Source organism: Mytilus galloprovincialis, chromosome 11 (assembly GCF_965363235.1).
Source record: "Mytilus galloprovincialis chromosome 11, xbMytGall1.hap1.1, whole genome shotgun sequence".
NCBI classification, from domain to species: Eukaryota; Metazoa; Mollusca; class Bivalvia; order Mytilida; family Mytilidae; genus Mytilus; species Mytilus galloprovincialis.
In genome coordinates, this window is record NC_134848.1 from 2,770,492 (window position 1) to 2,788,228 (window position 17,737).

Genomic DNA, 17,737 nt, shown 5'->3' on the forward strand with positions numbered 1-17,737 from the left:
CAGCATATCAAAGAACTTCAAGATTTCAATTTTTGTTAAAATCAGACTAAGTTTAATTTTGGACCCTTTGGACTTTAGTGTAGACCAATTTGAAAACAGGACCAAAAATGAAGAATCTACATACACAGTTAGATTTGGTATATCAAAGAACCCCATTTATTCAATTTTTGATGAAATCAAACAAAGTTTAATTTTGGACCCTGATTTGGACCAACTTGAAAACTGGGCCAATAATCAAGAATCTAAGTACATTTTTAGATTCAGCATATCAAAGAACCTAACTGATTCATTTTTTGTCAAAATCAAACTAAGTTTAATTTTGGACCCTTTGGACTTTAATGTAGACCAATTTGAAAACGGGACCAAAAGTTAAGAATCTACATACACAGTCATGACAGTTAGATTCAGCATATCAAAGAACCCCAATTATTCAATTTTGATGAAATCAAACAAAAGTTTAATTTTGGACCCTTTGGGCCCCTTATTATGTTGGGACCAAAACTCCCAAAATCAAACCCAACCTTTCTTTTATGGTCATAAACCTTGTGTTTAAATTTCATAGATTTCTATTTACTTATACTAACGTTATGGTGCGAAAACCAAGAAAAATGCTTATTTGGGTCCCTTTTTGGCCCCTAATTCCTAAACTGTTGGGACCTAAACTCCCAAAATCAATACCAACCTTCCTTTTGTAGTCATTAACATTGTGTTTAAATTTCATTGATTTCTATTTACTTGAACTAATGTTATTGTGCGAAAACCAAGAATAATGCTTATTTGGGCCCTTTTTTGGCCCCTAATTCCTAAACTGTTGAGACCAAAACTCCCAAAATCAATCCCAACCGTTCTTTTGTGGTCATAAACCTTGTGTCAAAATTTCATAGATTTCTATTGACTTAAACTAAAGTTATAGTGCGAAAACCAAGAAAATGCTTATTTGGGCCCTTTTTGGCCCCTAATTCCTAAAATGTTGGGACCAAAACTCCCAAAATCAATACCAACCTTCCTTTTGTGGTCATAAACCTTGTGTTAAAATTTCATAGATTTCCATTCACTTTTACTAAAGTTAGAGTGCGAAAACTAAAAGTATTCGGACGACGGACGACGACGACGACGACGCCGACGACGACGACGACGACGACGCCGACGCCAACGTGATAGCAATATACGACGAAAATTTTTTCAAAATTTGCGGTCGTATAAAAACTGTAAATATTACCTTTTTGCACTTGGCCTAATCACTTATTCCATATCAAAATCAGTTTAAATACAACATCCAAAAATTTATTTCACCTCTCTTCTTTCATTTCCACCCAAAAAAATCTAAGAAATGAGTGAGGAAGGGAAAGAAAAAAAATAAGGAAAAATACACTCTAATCAAAAGGAACTATATTCGTGCAGAACGAAAAGCGGGGTCATTATTGTTGTCTTGGGCCTATTAGGGGCCTAAAACTTGGCATGATTTAAGCTTAGTAAATTATAAAACAGTTTACAAAGTTTCAATGCCATATATGATACCAAATAAAAAAAATGTGGCATTTTTTATATCTGAACTTTGGGTGCTGAATTGTGGCGTTGAATTAGAACAATTTCAACTATCAAATTTGAGCTTCCGATGCAAAGACTTTAAGAGTGAATCTATACTATGAAACGAGAAGACCTCATTTTGTGTGTCGCTTCTCTTCCTTCCACAATACATTAATCATTATACCTCTGTGTCCTACAGTTACCATGCATAGTCGCATTTGTCATCCTTTCTTATGATTATTCAGATTGAGTTAATTTTGGAGAAAAAAACGACAAAAAAGGAGTCAGGATATGATTCCGTCATCAGACTGACCTTTAGTCATAGATGAGACTTCCTGTTTGAAACATGCACACGTACTACCAATCGTATGATAGATAACAAAAATGAAAAATAAAACAGCCAATCAGAGCGTTCTCCATATCATGGTGTTTAGATCACAAGAACAACAACTATTATACCTCCTTAGACATGTTAGAGAGGACAATTGTTTTTGGCGTTTATCTACATCATGTACATGTAAATAACGATTATACTGCTTTAATATAAAGTCTCTCTGTATTCTGACTACTGTTTTCTTTGAAATGTTAAATATTTAAGGCCTAAAAAAAAAAGATATGTGTTTACGGTAACATCATTTTGAAAAATAGGGTCGGTAGGTCGGAATTCTTTTTTTTTTTTTTTTTTTTTTTTTTTGACATCGTAAATGAAATCTGGAAAATTATCATGTTTTTTCCAAGTCCGGATCCGTAATTAGTTTCAAAAACCGGAAGTGTGCCATTTGCAATGTTTTTGAAGCACCTGCTGTGCAAATTTCTTGGATTTTAACCTATTTGGAATACCTTTTGACATTAATAAAATGTTTTACTGGCTTTCTATGCAAGAGGAAGCAAGAGAGAAAAAATATGATGTCATCTATCAGAAGCCTGTGTCAAAAACAGGGTCGGTTGATAAATTTTTTTTTTTTTTTTTTTGGAAGATCCAATAAAAAAGTTAGGGTCGGGGCTAAAAAACAGGGTCGGTCGGGTTACCGGAAACACGGATCTTTTTTTTCTCGGCCTAAGGGGTCATACCAGTTGCATAATATATATCAAAATAAGTAAAACATGTGGAAACAAGAATCACAGTGTCCATAGTACACGGATACCACATCGACACTACATGTAGTTCCGTTCACACCCCATTTGTCTTGAAGTTCATCTATCATCTTTCATTTGTATTGTTAGAAGTTTTAACAGTTCTCTTAATTCGTGTCACTAATGTGTATATAAAGGAAGTTTATCATGTTTATGGATAATATATGGATGACATTCACAATGTTTGACACGAAGTCATTTTGAATATAGATTTAAACAAGATCAACATGCGATGGCGCTTTGTTTGTCATTCTTCATCTTAAGTTCACAGTGATGAGACTTTACGACGTGTAAATTGAATAATTGCACCTTGTAAGTTAAGTACGTCCCCTGGGACCAGTATATGTACAAAAAATGTATCATCGGGCTTAACTTTCTGCATTCAAAGCAGCCTGACAGCATATGGATTTATTTTAAGGTTTGAGTTTTGGGATGAGTTTTGGGAAGTCTTTATTAGGTTTGTTTTGTTTCTGTATAGTAACTTCCATTGTTCAGGTGAAGTATGACTGTGTTTTATATCTACTTCACCCCAATACTTAACCGAACCCTAGTCTATTTGAGCAATCTTAATTATGATAGTATCAGATTTGAGGTATAATCCACCAATTAATGGTATTGAATTCCTGACCATGCTGACTAGTCCAAATAATTATAACGTCTGGCAAGGCTATTTTCATTTTTTTTTCTGGGACGCCTTCCTATGACATACGTAAGAAGGTGTCCCAGAAAATTCATAGGAAGGTGTCCCAGAAAAAAAATTAAATAGCCTTGCAAGACGTCATAAATCATGTAAATAGGCCAAATAAAAAAGTATGTGTGGTTCCAGTTACATCTGAAAAAAAGTTAGGGTAGATAGATAGGGATTTTTTTTTATTTTATGTTTTTTTTTACATTGAGTCGATGGGCGCAACATTCTGACTTTAACAGTGCTTAATGAAAAATGGCAATAAATCTTTAGGGTAGGCTATTTTTAAGGGAGTTCGCTTCTCAGTTTCAAAGTAATTAACTTTTCAAAAGCTTAGTTTATATTGATAGGGGATTAATAAAAGAATCCATAGAGCATAAAAAATATATAGGTCGCTGTGCTCGTTTTCGATATATAAGCCATTGAAATTTTGGCGGGAAAATATTTTCTCTTGACTTTTCATAGCTTTATTATTGACAAGTTAAAGTCTTCAAAAACTATTAAAAAGTAATTAAAATTTTAAAACAGGGATGATTCCTGGCAGGTGTTTTCAAATGGGTCCCTTGAACGTCAAATTGGGAATTTTTTATCCCAATTGGGAATATTTTATGCATAAAATCTAAGACGAAATCATATCATTTTCCTGTAAAAACGGAAATGTATATTAAGTTTAACCTCTACACTGATTTAAGAAGTTGTAAAATTTTGAATAATTATGAATTGTCTACTGATTATGATATATATGATTCTGATCCCATAGATATGATCACCAGATTACTTGAAAGTTATTGGATTGAGACCAGGGAAGACGATTACGTGAATATCATTGCACATGATGCACTGGTCCAAATAATTATTACGTCTTGAAAGGCAATTATTTTTTTCTTTCTTTGACGCCTTACTTCAAAGTTACCTAGGCATATAACATATACATAAACATATATACCAGCTAACATAAATCTATGGCAAGCCGTTTTACTATTTAATCAAATGTCAAGATATCTCATGTAATATATATAACATCTCATTTAATATATAAGATATCTTCTATAGTTTCATTTACATAAGATGTCTTATATATTATACGAGATATCTTATATATTATATAAGATATCTCATAAGTTTATTAGAGATCTCATAAAGTATATGAGATATCTTATAAATATCTTTTATAATTTACAAGATATTTTATATAGTTGATAAGACATATCATATAGTTTCTAAGAAATCTTATATAGTTTATGGGATATCTTATAAAGAAAATTATATAAGATATCTTATAAACTATATATCTTATAATATATCTTATATACTTGTTAAGATATCTCCTAAAGTTATTAAGATATCTTCTGAATATTAGATATCTTATATAGGTTATAAGATCTTATCAAGTTTATAAGATAGTTTATATGATATTTTATATAGTTTATAAGATAGCTTTTAAGATATATTTAAGATATCTTATATAGTTTATGGGATATCTTATAAAGAAAATTATATAAGATATCTTATAAACTATATATGTTATATGATATCTTATATACTTGATAAGATATCTCCAAAAGGTTTAAAGATCTCTTATGAATATATTTCAGATTAGATATCTTATAAAGTTTATAAGATATCTTTAAGAGTGTATAAGATAGTTTATAAGATATCTTTAAGATATATTATATAGTTTATAAGATATCTTATATAGTTTATAGGATATCTTATAAAGAAATGTATATAAGATATCTTATAAACTATATAATTTAAAAGATATCTCATATACTTTTAAAGATATCTCCTAAAGTTATTAATATATCTTTTGAATATCTTTCATATAAGATATCTTATAAACAATACATATCGTTTATAAAATATCTTATATAGTTAATAAGATATCTCATATAGTTTATAAGATATCTTATATAATCTATAAGATATGTTATATAAATTATTAGATATCTCTTATATTTTATGAAATGATTTTAAAAATTGTAAATTTCATAAACTTTATAAGATATCTTATATAATCTGTAAGATATTTCATATAATATCTTATAAACTATACAAGATATCTTATAACGTGTATAAGATATCTTGAAATTAAATTTAATAGCAAAATGGCTTGCCATATAAACCAATGAAAAAAAATCATCCATTTGGTATTTTTCAACAGGTCATCTTTATAAGTTTACCTTGATTAAAATGGATTTCAAATTGAACTGGTCCATTGTCGTATTCAGAAAGACAATTACAAGGGTGTATATACTTAATAGATAAGATATTTAAAGCAATTGACCAGTGAACTTTAAAATTATTTGGAAAAATTGTTGATTTCATAAATAAATAAAAGAATATTTGAAATTAACTTAAAACGATTTATGCATGTGCCGGAAAGTAATTCTCAAAATTTGATGGTATTCTAAGGAAGAAGAAAGGATCATTTTCATAACTTTTGAAACAGTTCCATATTAAATGGCGATCTACTTTTATGAGATCAAATAATCCCATAACATTTTAATCAATTGAATCCGGCTGCTAAAATTGTTTACCACATGTTGACATAATTATAGATATCCATGACATAATCAAATCGTCCACTAAAGTCAAAATATAGCACACTTCATAAACATATATACTTTGTCTATATTTTTCAACCTATAACAAATAAAGTCCTAAACTTTTCCTGAAATACTGATTTCTATTTTATTTTCATGAATTGGGAATTAATATTTACAAATATTTTTGGGGGGCCGCTGGCCGTTTTAGGGCCGCCAAGCGGCCCTAAACTATATAGTGAAATCATGCCTGTAAAAGACTTAAACATGTTAAACAGACAGCTTTAAAACTACACATCATGTACATGTAAAAGAATTATAAAAAGAAAAATGGGGGTTATCGGGCAAAATTTGTTTATGCATTCCAGGGCTCACGCTACCAGGCGACTTGGGCGAAGAAGTCGCCTTCCCGACCGTCACTTCGCTTTCGCCGACCCCCAAAAGCGAAATCAAGTCGCCCTGTTCTTGACGATACTCGCTTTCAGTCGCTTTCGTCATCGGACATTTTAAATTTTTACCAAGTTGATGAAACATCAATTTTTTTATTGATAATTAAAGAAATTCAGACATAAACGATTCAATATCTTTAGAAAAGAGGTTGAAGCATTGTCTTCGCAGTGTGAAGCAGGTTATTTGATAAAAATACAACTTTTTATCACTTCATGCATTTTTGCAAGTTCTGGTGCTTGTTACTCGAAAATGTACATCAACCTAAATTTCGGCGGCAAAATAAGTTTGTTACTTCATTTAAACGTGATATAAGTTGCCTCCAATAAATGTTAAATCCATTTATTGCATTAAAAACGTCATGTTCATTTTCAAATAACTTGTCAAACATCGTTTATTTTTGTAAATTTTCTTGCATTCGTCCGCCATTGACCGATTTCTAAACTACGGATCTGAACCGGACCAGCTATGACCGAAATCCGTACTTTTACAATAATTACTACGGACGCACGGACGGAACAGCTGACAGAAGAATATTGATCCCTAAGGGAAAAATTACACATTCCACACACATTAAGAGACTTTTGGTTACATCTGATTGATTGGTGTATATAATTCCCTATATTTTTTATGGATTGTTTCAAACTATTGATTAGAGTTACTTAACTCTGAGACTATTATACTAATTTCAATATATTTTCCAGCTTAATAACTTTTATATTTTTTTATGAGAAACACTGAATTTCATACACAAGATAATTTTAAATTAAATTGTAATAATGATATATTATAATTTCTTTACATTTTTTAAAATATTTTTTTTTTTTAGTGCTAGATATTTAGTAAAACTTAAACAACTTTTAATTTCAATGTTACTTTAATTGTATTTTTTTTACTCAGATATGAATTGAACAATATAAAAAGAACATTATTTACATATGGCCCTTTATACTATTGTAAAATCCAAACATTGTAGCGCACCGCGCGAATGAGCACTTCTCTTTCAAATCTCACCACTTCTCCCTATCAGTTTCAAAAAGAGAAGTCACTTCTCCCTATAATTCTGAAGTAGTGTGAGCCCTGGCATTCCAACGGATAAAACCAGAGGATGCCTGAAAATCTGACCAAAATTCCAAAACATGACAGCCAGCTTCCTTAAGCTGAAATAGTAGGGACAGTAGGGTAACTGGAACCACATATATTTTTATTTGGCCTTAACGTGACGCCTGACGGTACCCAAATTGCACCTATTTTGACAGTTTTTTCACCTACATTTTTTTATGATAAAGAAAAAAAATTCCATTCTGTGTTTATTTTGTAGCCGTATCCTTCTTTATTATATCAGTCAGGGGACTTACTTAAAGGGGCACTAGCTACGATATATATAAAAAAATAAAGTATGATTTTTTTTAGATCAATCATTAATCAAATTGGAATAATGAAATAATAATTTGCTTTTAGCAATCAATTTCCTTTAATTTTGTTGAAATTATAAGCGATTAAACATAATTTTTGACTGATTCACTTGCAAGTGAAAACGTCATCATCATTCTAACCGGTATTCATGTGAACTTCAAGTTAACCCCTAGCTAGAGATTGACAACGCATGCATTGTACGTGTACTGGTTATTTAAAGAAAAAGAATGTCAACAATGAAAGTGAAACTACGGTAAATCATTTGATTACTAATTCGATGCACATAAAATCATTCTTATATGGTTAAAAACAATGAGAAACATCTATTTTTAATCTATAAAATAAAATCAAACAGACCTATAAAAATGCAATTGCACGTGTTGGTTTAATCTATTTGTATCTTTATTTTTGTTTACATCGCTTATATGGTCATCTGAGGTCAAATCGATAGTTAATTAGATGGCGTCTGGACAAAAATACACACGAAACGAACCTATATATTATCTACCCCATGCTCTGTAAACTGTTTATTTTAGACTTTTGATAGTTTGGATAAATGTTTTACATTGTTATAAACCAAATATGAGAATTTGAGTCAAATCGGTTACAATGAATTTGACAGCTAGTGCCCCTTTAAATAAGTGATTTTCTAAATCACCGATTTAAGTAACATTATTTCCATAAAGGTTGGAAATTAGAGTTGTCTTTCTTTAATAATCACCTATTTAAGTTGTACAAATTAATCACTAGAAGAAGTGATTTCATTTTACTGTAGCTTTAAATATAGAATACGAATGATTCAGGGACTAATTATGTTTCTAAACTTATCAGAACCAACATCTGTGTTGTCTAGGATGACCAGGTCATTTCAGGTGATGACCTTGTACTGAATCTAGGATAATGACATAAAAATCACTTGTTTAAGTATCAGACCTCAATTTCCTTCCCAAAAATCACTTCTTTAAGTATCATTCTTTTAATAATCCTTACTAATTTCAACACCCCCGAACAGTGAGATTTTTATCGCGAACAGTAGAATTTTATTACATAATCTGAAAGATGAAACCTTGAACTTCACAGGAAAAATACTCCCACTGCTGGGAAAAATCTTTTAAGAAAGTATCAGTTCATTATGTAAAGCCATTATTATAGCATTTTTTTCAACTAAAATAGAATTTTCAGCTAAATGATAGCATCAAAGGCAGAAACCTTTCTACTTAAAAGAAGCAAAAAGTTTTTTTTTTTTTAATTTTACTAATTAAAAGATATTATTTAAACCTATGTGTTTAAAATTTGGAAAAAATACAAAATTCCAATTTGTGACAAAACCACGATTTTGCTACTCAAATAAGTGATTTAAAAATCACCTATTTCAGAGGGGGAGGACAGGGGTAAGGGAGACAGGGAGAAAGGGGGTAGGAGAAAGGAGAAAGGGGGTGGGAGAAAGGAGAAAGGGGGTGGGAGAAAGGAGAAAGGGGGTAGGAGAAAGGAGAGGAAGGCTGGGAGAAAGGAGAAAAAGTTGGAGAAAGGAGAAAAAATAAAATATCTCTCCTTTTAAATTTTTTTTTAATATTTCAAGAAAAAATATCTCAAAAGGAGATGTTTTATTCTAATGGGAGAAAGGAGAACGGGGGTAGGAGAAAGGAGAAGAGGGGTGGGAGAAGGGAGAAGGGTACCCCCCTGTCCTCCCCCTCATTTCAGTAAGTCCCCTGACTGTATATAGGAACACTAATTTGATTGTTAATCCATACGGAATCATAAGAAAATTGGTCTAAACTGACCTCCAAACCATCAATGATTCTGAAATGAGGAGTACCCAAATTGCATCCATGCTTAAATTCGCACTGTCAAAATTCTGATAACAGAGCTTTTGTTTAATTTCTTCAAATATTTTGAACAATTAGATATTAGTCCATGCTTACTCTTTATTTTTTTTTAAATGGAGACTTGTAACATATTGTATTTGATCATTTTAAAAAGATGACGTTTTGATGACGTCGCCATGCGACGTTTCAGTAAAAGACAGTATACATTTTGCTTTTTCAGTAAACACTTCACCTGTTGATAAATACTGTGAACGTTTTGTGCATATCTAAATAGTTTGACCTATGTTGAAAGATGTGCATAGTATCAAATCATAAAAATACAAATTGTTTACGGTCTCTAGGAAATCTTGTAAGATTATTTTAACTATTTTGGCTTAATAGGTGCAATTTGGGTACTCGGTGCAATTTGGGTACCGTTACATTACATGTATTTGGACTAATTTCTGACCCTTTTTACATTGTAAGCACAATTTTAATTCTAAATGCATTTATAAGTCTTAATGAAAGGTTCAAGACAAGCTTTTTATAAAAAAAAATACTTGCCACAAAAAAAAATGGCAAACATCAGCGCCGCCTGGTGTCTAAAAACTTTTCAACGGCATTAAGTTTTACTGTCTTTTAACTTTCAAATTTGGTTTCATAAATACTTTAACCTTAAAGAAAATAAAAAGCCTCAGTTAAACGTTCAATTGAACATTTCTTCTCAGTCATCATTTAGAAAGTTTCGTCCAAATGCAAAGAAAAAGAGATATGGAAACCCGGAAATGTGTCCATTGACATGTTGCTGTGTTCAAAATGTAAATAAATATTTTTTAAAATGAGATAAAATGAGTACGGCCTATGTCATTTCTTCACTTGAGTCAGATATAACAGAAATATTCAAAACTTACCATTTAAAGTCATTGAAATGACATCTTCTTGGTTAAATAAAAATAATTGTCTGTAGTTTGAGAACAGGAAGCTTTGTCAAAACGAGACACCGAATGACGGGATTGGGACAAGTCGGACCAGGAAAACTCGGACCAGTTTTAAAAAAAACTCGGATTAGATTGAACGATCTGACCAGTTTGAAACACTGATTGGGCCCATTTAAGGTCAATACAATTTCAAAGACACCTCGGAACAATGTGAAACACTGATTGGCCTCATTTAAGAACGCTTCTCAGTGGTTGATTCTAAGGGGGAAAAGGGGGCGTAGAGGACGTAAGACTCGGCCTCCCGTTTGATCGCCAAATAAATAATTAATATTTTTTCCCGGTATATATATATAGATTTTTTTATATAAAAACGTCCCAACATTTTTTTTATTTAATTGTCTTAAAAATTGGTCCGAGTTGTCTTAAAATGATATTGACAAAATTTCATTGTTTTATGATGAGTCTATAAAAAAAATTAAGTCACCGGCAAATCTGATCAAATCTGCAAATGGAGCCACTGATTCACATAAATTTGCCAATGAATATTGACTGAACGCTAACATTTCCCCAACAGGCGGATCTTTTCCTTCGTCACCTCAGTGAGGGTCTGGAATTGGGGGAGGGGTGTCGTATCTACAAACTGATTCACCTTTGTGACACATGCAACCGAGTGGCGGATCCAGTCCCCCTTTTTTCGGACGATCAATGTATTTAAATGGGGACATATAGTTGGACCCCCCTTTATCCTAGTTTGGGACCCCTTTTAAAAATGGCTGGATCTGTCCCTGCATGCATGTAATTCAGTACAAAGAGTCACAATTTCCTTCGTCAACTTTGTGACACATATAATTTCAGAAACTTTTAAGTCAATTGACAATGTTTTTTTTGTGGAATAGTACATTTTTTTGTACAAGTTCAACTTGTATGCGAACACAGGCATGTGCACTTAAATTTTCTTGGTGGCTTTAATTCAATAAATAACAACTAGCCTGTTTCCTTTGGAAATGCAGAAATTTTCACTTCCGCATACAAAAGTCTTAGGAAGCTATACCATTTGATTTTTATGGGGTGGGGGGGGGGGGGGAGGGCTAGGGATGAAATTTGAAAAAAATAGGCAGGACAGGAGTTTTTAGTAAAAAAAAAAAGTCAGGATGTGACACTTGCTAAAAAAAAGTCAGGACGACAATTTTGGTAAAAAAAGTCATGATAAACTAAAAAAAAAAAAGAAGGCAGGACCGATTAGAGTGAAAAATAAAAAGGCAGGACAGAGATAACAGCTAAAAAAATGCAGGACAAAATTTTTCATCCTACACCCCCCCCCCCCCCCAAATCCTCTGTTTGCTAAGAAATTATCTTCCTGTAAAGACTTCGATAATTTTCAGTTATTATCTTGTTACTTGATCGTCCACCCTCGCGTACACCCAACCATTAGACAGTATATTTATATATAATTAACTGCGGAGGGACACCGACTGATATTAATAAACAAAACATACATGTAATAACATCAGATACACATACAACACAAACAGACAGACAGACAGACAGCACATATATGTGTTAATACATAGATAGCACATGCAGAATAAAAGTAAAGCAAGTTATATATTAAAACAAATGTCAAATATCAGCACATAGTAGCACATAGCATTTATATCGGAGTAGCACATAGTATTTATATCGGAGTAGCACATAGTATTTATATCGGAGTAGCACATAGTATTTATATCGGAGTAGCACATGCAGAATAAAACACTATAATCACAAACAAAATACTGCATGCAGCAATAGCAAACGTAATGCAAAAGCAAAAGAAATAAATTGCTAAATAAATAAAGTAAAAATAACTGCAAAAAGATAAAACATAGAAAAACAAAAAAAAAACAAACAGCAGGCTTCGAGATCAAGTTATGGGGCAGCAAGTAAGTACAAGAACTGCATGTACATTTTTCTGAAAAACACCAGGTGGAGATAAAAATTTTGAACTGACCAAAAGTTGATAAGCTCCTTGAGGCAAGGAGTTCCAGAGTTTTGCTGCCTTATAACTAAAGCTTTTCTTACCATCATTGTTTTTTGGCCGTGATATATCTGCTATGCTTTGTACCTGAAGTTATATGAATTTTCTTTAATATTTACTAAATTATGTAGGAATTCTGGACTTGATTTATTAATAATTTTATATGTCTCTAATGCCATGGTTCTCAATCTTCTGATTTTTAGTGATGGTAGCTTACATAATTAGACTGTGAAAGAAGTGTATCGTAAGAATTTGTGTAGTCGTCATAAATAAATCTGAGTGCTCTTTCTTGAATTTTTTCTATTTTCTTTATGTTTTGTTCACTGCAGAAGTGCCATGTAAGAGGACAGTAGCTGAGGTTTGACATGATAAATGAGTGGTATATTGTGAGTTAAGAGATTCTGGTGAGATGAGTGCCAATTCTTTTTAGAACGTTTAGTTGTCGTGCAGCTTTTTTGCAAATATTTGAAATGTGAGTGTTGAAATCCAGTTTAAAGCCTATTGTTACACCGAAAAGTTTCACTTCGTCGTCACATTTTATATTGAATCCATTTAGGTTTAAAACAATATTTTGAGTGTGTGTTTTTTTACCTATGGAAATTGCTAGGAATTTTTCTGGGTTTGCCTGCATTTTGTTGAAAGAGAACCATGATATTAGGGAATTTATACTATCTTCCTCTAAGGGTTTAATAACTGATTCAAAAGTAGTACCCGTTTTTGAGAGGGTGTCACCATCAGCATAGTTATATAAAATCACAGTGTTTGACAGAAAGAAAAATATCATTAATGAATACATTAAATAATACAGGGCCTAGTATAGATCCCCGAGGAACACCTTTCTTGCATTTGACTGATACTCTGGCCTATTTTTACACACTGTTTTCTTGCATGCAGTCAGATAGCTTTTGAGTAATTCCAGAGCAGATGGACTAAGGCCATATTTTTCCAATTTAAAAAGAAGTAAATCATGTTATTACATGTATACGGGAATTTCTCGCTACATTGATGACCTGTTGGTGACCTTCTGCTGTTGTTTTTTTCTATGGTCGGGTTGTTGTCTCTGTGACACATTCCCCATTTCCATTCTCAATTTTATTTGTTTATTAATATCAGTCGGTTTAAAGAGCTCTTAAGAGCTCATGTTCATTGTTATTGTGTATATATGCAACCCGACTTTAAATAAAGATTACTTTACTTTACTTTTACTTTTTACAGTGTGGATGGGGTATATAGAATATAGAATAATTGGGAGAGCAACATTGTGTCCGGGGATACAGAGGAACGTATGTATGGTACAGTGGCGGATCCAGGGGGGGGGGGGGGGGTTCCGGCGGTTGGAACCCCCCCTTTTTATTTTGGCCGATCAATGCATTTGAATGGGAGCATATAGTTAAAACCCCCTTTACTCTGGGTTTGGAACCCCCCTTTTTAAAATGGCTGGATCCGCCACCATGGTTTAAACAAATCAGTACTGATCTGAACACAATCTTATATCTATATATAAAAATTAGATATTAAATAGTGAACAGAACTGGATTCAGTGCTATATTAAACTTATAGAAACAGGGGATACAGACGGGCACAACTGGACACTGCTATTTCTATATAAAAATTACAAAAACAGGGGGCTACAGGCGGACACAAGTGGACACACTGTTATTTCTATATAAAACGTATAGAAACTTGTGGCGACAGGCAGACACAGCTGGACCCAGTGCTATATATAAAACTTTAAAAAAAAAACCAAAAAAACAAAAAACAGAGGGCTACAGGCGGACACAAGTGGACACAATGTTATTTCTATATAAAACGTATAGAAACTTGTGGCTACAGGCAGACACAGCTGGACCCAGTGCTATATATAAAACAGGGGGCTACAGGCGGACACAAGTGAACACAGTGCAATTTCTATATAAAAACTGAATTCAGAACTTATGACTGTTACATACAGGGGGCTTCAGGCGGACACAATTAAGTGGACACAACGTTATTTATATATAAAACTTATAAAAACCGGTGGCTAAAGCTGGACACGCTGGGCACAGCCCGACACAATGCTATTTCTACAAAAAAAAAAAACCACTAAAGAAACAGGGGGCTACAGGCGGACACAGCTGAACAATCTAATTAAAATATAGATCTCTGATTTCGTTATACATCTAATTAAAATATAGATCTCTGATTTCGTTAACTAAATATCTTAACTTAACTTGCATTTAAAAAAAATGTCAGGCGGTGACGAAATTCCGTTATATGACGCTTCTAGGCTATCAACCCCACTTGTTATATCGTAAATCCAAATTGATTTATCTTTATAGTAGTGTATAACACGCCTATATTTGTTGTCGGAATCATCCGTAGCTATCCTTCCCAAGTATGTCAATCGTAATAATTTTGCCAACCCGGGCGCTGAAAACTTGGCAATAAACGTCTCGCAGTAAATGATTAATTATAAAAACTTAAAAACTGTTTCAGAAAAAGCTGTTATTTTGTTTGTCTGAAGAGAACTTATCCTCCAGCTAGTAAAATTGTATAAGATACCGTGAAAAAATGTAACAAGTGTTATTAGGGAGCTACCATTTGATTTTTAGGGGGGGGGGGGGGTGTGGCTTTAATGAAATTTGAAAAAGGCAGGACAGGAGTTTTGGGTTAAAAAAAAGCAGGATGAGCAACTTGGTAAAAAAAAAGACAGGACGACAATTCATGTAAAAAAAGTCAGGATAAATTAATAAAAAAAACCCAGGACCGAATAGAGTGAAAAATAAAAAGGCAGGACAGAGATAAAAACTAAACAAAAATGCAGAACAAAATTTTTCATCCTACAACCCCCCCCCCCCCTAAAAATCAAATGGTTGCTCCCTTAGGTGGCAGAAACCAGTTATTTTACAATAAATCTTTAAAATTTCATTGATTTATGATTTATTTTCTTGAAAATTCATTCAAGCTTATATACAAATAAAATGTATGGTTTCAAGGAACTAAGATGTGTGCGTGCTTATGTAAATATATAGAAAACCTTTAAATTTGGGTGTCTGTCCAGCATGGAGATTTTAAAATTTATAAATGCATTGCAAATAAGGCAAACAATGTGATGCTCTCAGTCTGATACCAATCTAATTCTCACCTGCAGAATCCTGATAAAAGCCGACAAGAATTTTAGGCAAAATTCAAGAGATAAAGGATATTCAGTGAATTAGAGCCTTAACCGAATCTATCCTTACCATCAAAATCTCAAGGATATTTTGTTTGCATAAAAATGATTTTTCCCCACTTTGATTGGATGCCGTCAAGTGAGGAGACCACCATTTTGACTTCTGATTGGACCCATATGTGAAGGATATCCCCAACCTGTGTATGCAACTTCTTACTTGTGTAGTACAATAGCCTAGAATTTACATTCATTTAGTTTTTCAGTCCACATGATGCAATTATATATGTACTCAATGCTTAACTATAACAAAATTTCTGCATGGGACACATGTTCTGGTACACCAAAACTGGTACCTGCCACCTTTAACCACTCATTGAAAACAATATATTTCCATTTTTTTAGTCTGATTGAGTTCTATAGTCATTTACCATTAAAAATACATGCATTTCATATGGTTACAGCACCAAAAAAATATTAAATAGACTTTGTAAGACCAAATTTATTACAGCAATATTTGCGTCTTCTGCCTTCAAACTACTTTGAATGCAAACAATTTAGAAAAAAAAAATGGTTGTGTTCATATTTAATAACTTTTATTGTGCGAGTTTTCTGGTACAATGTATGAATTATCCAACAGTGTTTAAAACTACATTAGTTTATTGTGTCATGCATGATATAAAACCACTTACAACTGATCTCAAGAAGTATTTTCCCATTGTTTGAGGTATTAAATAGTCTCAATTCTTGTCACTATCATTGTTCTGTTGACTGCAGTGCTGAAAAAGGCTTAGTTATGAATAAACTAATATTTTTGGTACATATGTTTCACTTTGTAGATCCATGATGCACTTAACTAAATGTACATTTATTCACAATCAGTCTCACATCTCTTCTCCACATGAGCTAACTGTGTAGGCCGTATTATTTGATTCAGATGCATGACCTTTTTATAAATATTCGTGGGTCTTCAAGTTAACCAATTTTGATAACTTATCGACTTGTGGGAGTCGATATTTGCAACTTTTTGATTCTGGTCAATTGTTTCTTGCTTAACAATATTTGACTTATTAAAGTCGTATTTTGTCTTGCATTAAAGGGAGAAAAATCCTAAAACTTACAAATTTAGACCTCTTTGAGTCAAAAGCAGATTCAAACTTATTTATGTCTAAGCTCTGACTGTTATATATCTGTCTATGATATTGTCTGTCAATACTGCATGCTTTACGGAAGGCCGCAAAATATTTGGTTTGGCCATGCCGGGATTTTGCCTACAGGACACACATCCGCAGTGTACCGGACACTTCTAAACACTACTAAAGACTTTATAAATAAAAAAAATCTATACTACTTACAGAACTAGGTTCAGGGAAAGTTGGGATTGTCATTTTAAAAATCCGCCCAGCACAAAGGGACGCTATATTAGTCGGTGATGTTAGCAAACTTTAACTTCTGTCTTACTTTTTGACATGCGTTTTTAAAAGGGAAGTTAATAAGGAAAGTTCCTGATTCAAAAAATTAAAGTGTTCGAAGTGTGTCATTGCGGCCAAAAATATGAATGAATTTTTTTTTTTTGTGAACACTGATTTGATCCATCTGGAACCCTTCTCCCCTTGCACGCCCTTAGATCTCATGTGAGTCACTTTATTTTTAAACAATAAAATAAACTTGAAAGAAGGATTATCATTTGATGCATTCATATGTTGTAAACAATTACATATTTCTTATGTACAAATGTAAAAAGTAATACATGGTACTCTAGTATAGATTATATTCAGAGATTGAATTAACAAATTTTGACCAATCAATAGACCACTTTCGAGTTCATCCGTCACCGGTAAAAACTCGTCAATTATACGCGCCTTTATGACGTCATTTACCAGATTGAGGGGGTCGCCTGTCTCCCTGTACTATTTACGGTCATCAAGCGTCTTAGTGATCGTCATTGTACAGGATAAACTAGAAATAATAGTTGTTTTGTAGGTACTGAATTAAAATTCCATAATGACAGCCGTGCCGATTTTCAATTTTGAGAATTCAATTTGACGATTAACTAGAATTATAAATTTTCAAC

The 17,737-nt window shown here is 32.6% G+C and overlaps 3 protein-coding genes across 3 annotated transcripts in view; 1 reads left to right on the forward strand and 2 right to left on the reverse strand.

Moving 5' to 3' along the window:
- Positions 1-10,554, reverse strand: part of LOC143051961 (uncharacterized) — a 353,125-nt gene extending 342,571 nt beyond the window's left edge. Inside the window, exon 1 of the mRNA XM_076224938.1 lies at positions 10,472-10,554. The gene's annotated coding sequence lies outside the window, so the exon portion shown is untranslated. The remainder of the gene's footprint in view (positions 1-10,471) is intronic.
- The window catches only part of LOC143051550 (uncharacterized), a 576,970-nt gene that overhangs the window by 502,825 nt on the left and 56,408 nt on the right, over positions 1-17,737 (forward strand). The window lies entirely within an intron of this gene.
- Positions 1-17,737, reverse strand: part of LOC143051962 (uncharacterized) — a 467,775-nt gene that overhangs the window by 107,911 nt on the left and 342,127 nt on the right. The gene's annotated exons all lie outside the window — the stretch shown is intronic.